Here is a 5,464-nt window from a genome sequence, read left to right as displayed (position 1 = left end):
AATATATGAAGCATGGGATGTCTGTATATGTATAATACACTCGTTCTATCAAAGAAATGCATCTGGTTCTAGGTGCCATTTATAAGCAAATGCACCGGTTATCTTGTCTTATATACCATAGATCCTTATATACTTACATTTTTAGGATTATGGTAAGATTTATTTTGCGAATTAATATCATGCTGGGCATTTTTGGAACAAGTTATGAGGATGTGGATGGGGGTTTACAGAATAGAGAATAACGAGTTGCTAAATTATAATGAATAGAGAATAAAGGCCGTATGGTTGCCTATGATTGTTTGCGTCATATTCATTTGAAATCGCGTGGATAGTTGTCCCTTTGTCACTCCTTATTAAAAAAGAAAGAATAAAGAATAGAGAAAAATGGCATAGAAAATTAAAGAATACAGAATTGAAGGACTTTCCACCACCCTCATGCAGCCATTGCGTTAACTAACGTATTGAAACCGCATTTTTTTTTCTCACGAGGTACGTGTGTGGCACTGTTTCGAGAAATAACAACTAAAGTAGTAATTAGTTTCTGTGTCTCTTGTAGAGAGTTATTTCATTGGTATGGTGGTCAGTTAAGGCCATTTCGCGTTTTCGTGATTTCGCTTTTCAACATATTCTAAAGAGTGAAAACGCGAAATCAAACATGTAAAAACGCTAAAACGCAAAGTCGAAAACACGAAAACGCGAAAACGCAAAAACGTAAAAATCGGTAAGTGAAACCATTCGCGTTTTCGACTTTGTGTTTTTGCGCGTTTTCGTGTTTTCAAATTTCTGTTTTCGAGTTTTTGACTTCGCATTTTCGCATTTTCGACTTTGCATTTTCGCATTTTCGACTTCGCAATTACGAAAAACAAATACCAAAGACAACCATTGAACTACAGACTCCTGACTTGGGACAGGCACATAGAGTATATGATGGGTTAAACATGTTGGTGAGAGCTCAACCCTCCCCTAACCCGAGACAGTGTTGTAACAGCACAACATAAGAACAATCTAGAAATATCAGTTGAAAAGAATTAACACAACAGATCGATACAATGCAGAAAAGCATCAATTAAAAACACAGCTCAGACGCGGGAGGGTGTTTATCCATCCCTCATCCCTAACAACAAATAGACACTCAGATCTGATAGTACTCACAGTTACTTACATCAAGTTCAAAGCCAATAACAACTAATAAAAAGCTCATTTATCTAAGACTTAAATATCAATTAGGTCACATCCAAATTCCAATGGATTTAGTGTAAAGACGTCATTAACATGACCTTATGCAATGCCAGAATATAGGTATCGACAGATTGTAGTACCGTGAAAGTACATATGTCGCAGTATGAAAGCCTACGGAAGCCGGTTCTGTCAAGGTGGAGTTTTAATTTTAATTCGTTATAACGACTTAGCAAACTTGTTATAACGACTAAGCTTATCTAACTCGTTATAATTACTTAACAATTCGTTGTAACGACTTAGCTAACTCGTTTTAACAACACCGCTAACTCGTTTAAACAACTAAGATAACTCGTTTAAACGACTTAGCTTACTCGATTAAACAACTTAACTAACTCGTTAAAACGACTTAGCTAACTCGCTATAAAAACTTGTTGTGTTAATATGTCTTTTGATTCAGTTAAGTGATGTTACACTATTGTATTGATTCAGATAAGGGTGAAGGTTTAATACCATTAAAACGTTTAAACCCGCTGCAATACTTTGCACCTGTCCTAAGTCAGGAATCTGATGTTCAGTAGTTGTCGTTTGTTGATGTGGTTCATAAGTGTTTCTCGTTTCTCGTTTTTTATGTAGATTAGATCGTTGGTTTTCCCGTTTGAATGGTTTTACACTAGTAATTTTTGGGGCCCTTTATAGCTTACTTTTCGATGTGCTCCAAGGCTCCGTGTTGAAGACCGTACTTTAACCTATAATGGTTTACTTTTATAAATTGTGACTTGGATGGAGAGTTGTCTCATTGGCACTCATACCACATCTTCTTAATAATATATCTATTAGCTACTTTCCTGGACTTAACTATAACCCCTAATGTATCGGTCTTGATTTATTTCGATTGTCTTCTTATTTATAGATTTTTAAATGTCGACTATAATTGCACATTAATTAGAAATAGAGATTGAAATGATGAAGACATAGTCTTTCAATCAGTTTAATTGAAGTCTGGAGCTGGCATGTTAGTAACTTCTAGTAGTCCTTTATTAATTTATGTATTATTGTCATTTTGCTTAGTTTCTTTTGTTACCTATTATGACATCGGACTCGGATTTTTTTTTTAAATGAGATTAACTGTATGTATTGATGTGTGTTTGTTTTTTCTACATTGGCTAGAGGTATAGGGGGAGGGTTGAAATCTCACAAAACATGTTTAACCCCGCCGCATTTTTGCGCCTGTTCCAAGTCAGAAGTCTCCGGCCTTTGTTAGTCTTGTATGATTTTGAATTTTAGTTTATTTGTATGTTTTGAATTTAATATGGCCTCCATTATCACTAAACTAGTACACATTTTTGTTTAAGGGCCATCTGAAGCACGCCTTCGGGTGCGGGATTTACTCGTTTTGTTGAAGACCCATTGGTGGACTTCGGTTGTTTTTGCACTTTGGTCGGGTTGTTGTCTCTTTGACACATTCCCCATTTCCATTTTCAATTTTATTGAAAGATTTAAAACTGCAAAAAAAGAAATTGAAGATGGTATACATTTTTTACTTAAATGTCTTTAATACATCGAAGATTGCAAGTCTTTTCTAATTAATGTAGAACTAAATAAGGGTGTAAAATTAAAAGACATTCACTGACAAATCTAAATTTTTAAATTTGTCTTGATGTATTATTCAAATGGAATAGTTAAATCACAGAAGTCCATTTTTAGTTTTTCATTACTCGGAAATATTTGTGGATCTATACAAGTGTGTTTTTGTTGAACAATCTACTGAGCTTCAGAATTATACCACAATTGTCGTGATTACGAAATGTGTTAAGTTTTTAAGTTCAATTTCGATTAGCGGAAGTCGAATTTATATTATAAACGCGATTTTTTAAGCAGGTGAATATTCGAAGTGTCATGCACAGAGAGTTTTGTAGTTATTTTACCGTTTTTTTTTTAAATCATTATTATCATAGTTTAAGAGAAGATAAATAAAAGAGGCCGAAAGACAAAGCCTTTGAATTTGGATCATAATAACGGGATGAGTACTAGGTAGTGCAGTCAAAGAATTCTAAAATAAATTGAACACAGTTATTTCGTATCTAGCAATTCTTTTTTTGGACAATAAATTCAAATAGAAAAAAATTCGCCCCTGCTCTATCTATATGTTCGTTGTATTTTAGCACCCCAGTTTTTTTTTCTATTCTGTATATATGTTAGTACCCTATTATTTATTCTCTATTCTTTAAATTTTAGCATCACATTATTCTCTATTTTTACTCTTTTTTTTCTGTTTATTTTTAGTCCATTCTGTAGTCTTTTTCCATTATTCTCTCTCAACACCCTACCCAAACCTTCATTCATGTATATGACAGGCATCACGATTTGTCTAGTTATATAAAAAAATTCAGAACGAAATTTACATTTTAGTCTTTTTGTTTTAGTTTACATATTATTCTCTATTTTTATCCTATTATTTTTATTCCTTTTTTTTGTGTCTTTTCTGTGGTCTTTGTCTATGATTCTCTACTGTATAAACTCCACCCAAAACTTCATTATGCATATGACGCTACAGGCATCATTATTAGTAAAGTTTATATAAAAATATATTTAAAACAAAATTTATATCTTAGTCTTTTTAGCTTATAGTTTACATAATATTTAAACTATCGAGCCAATGAAAAATACTTACATTTTCTAAATATTAATTCATATAAATTCTGACAAAAACAATTTGAATAAGTTTAAAATGAGAAGAAAAGAGATGTATATTAAATCTTTTTGTGAAAAATACATTTGTGGATATATTTGTAATTTCAAAATGGTTGTGGGAGCACACATCGCGTTTAGTTATTCTCTGAAAACTTAAGATACTGTGCGAAGGGAGGCAAATCAAATTTTACCAAAAAGGTGCCGTATCGCCAGCTGATGGTGCAAAATCAGCAGGTGCCGTATCAGCAGGTGAGTGATTTAGACCTTACTGAAATCCATCAACGCCTTTACAAACAAATAAGTTAGGATCCTTCTTGAAATAGTCATTAGAACTGAGGGCAGGGGACTCTTAACAGCTTGTTTGTTTTTATAAATTTTGATGCTGTTTTTATTGTGTTTGTTTAATATGTATGTATATATGTTTCGCTAATTCTTCGTCAATTTATCCCTTTCTGCACCCATTGTATAAAACAAATTTAATCAACGTGTGGTTCGTTTGATCTCAGTTCTTCATTGGTTAAAATCCGATTATGACGTCGAATTTTCTTGTTTTCTTCTGAATTTCCTATTGTGACGGCATGAAAAAAGGCGACCATGCCTGATGACGTCACATAGAAAGAACACATCTTTTTGCAGATCACTCAAAAAGAAGGAATAAGTTTGCCTGCATATTGTTTGAAAATCATTAGAGAAACAGATTCCACCACCAAATCTCGTGTAATACGATATTTATCCACTCTCGACAGTTAAATTTTAAATATTTAAAACGCTCGGCGAGCCTCGCGTTTTAAATTTGAAAATTTAACTGTCTCGAGTCGATAAATATCGTATCACACTCGATGCAGTGGTAGAATCTATATTTCTCTAATTCTTCGTCAATTTATCCCTTTCTGCACCCATTGTATAAAACAAATTTAATCAACGTGTGGTTCGTTTGATCTCAGTTCTTCATTGGTTAAAATCCGATTATGACGTCGAATTTTCTTGCTTTCCTCTGAATTTCCTATTGTGACGGCATGAAAAAAGGCGACCATGCCTGATGACGTCACATAGAAAGAACACATCTTTTTGCAGGTCATTCGAAAAGAAGGAATAAATTTGCCTGCGTATTGTTTGAAAATCATTAGAGAAACAGATTCTACCACCAAATCTCGTTTAATACGATATTTATCCACTCTCGACAGTTAAATTTTAAATATTTAAAACGCTCGGCGAGCCTCGCGTTTTAAATTTGAAAATTTAACTGTCTCGAGTGGATAAATATCGTATCACACTCGATGCAGTGGTACAATCTATATTTATTGTGTTAATATATGTTGGTCAGTCACTCACAAACTGTAAAGTTTATACGACAATAAAATATTTGATTTGATTTGAAAAAATTTATAATATGCAAATCTGTTCTGGATGACTGAAATCACGTTTCCAATTTCATCAACTATTCAACTAAACGGTAAGCTTTCAGTATTTAGAAAAACTATTACTATATTTCATTGACTAACATTAAAATTTGGTTAGTACAAAACTCATGGTACTTTGTATTTTAAGCGGGCAATATTACCTCCCCTATATCCAACCGGAAGTGACAATTTGG

The sequence above is a fragment of the Mytilus californianus genome, unplaced genomic scaffold, assembly GCF_021869535.1.
Source record: "Mytilus californianus isolate M0D057914Y unplaced genomic scaffold, xbMytCali1.0.p SCAF_8, whole genome shotgun sequence".
In the NCBI taxonomy this organism is placed as follows: Eukaryota; Metazoa; Mollusca; class Bivalvia; order Mytilida; family Mytilidae; genus Mytilus; species Mytilus californianus.
The sequence above is the reverse complement of the archived record's forward strand: the minus strand, read 5'-3'. Positions refer to the sequence as shown.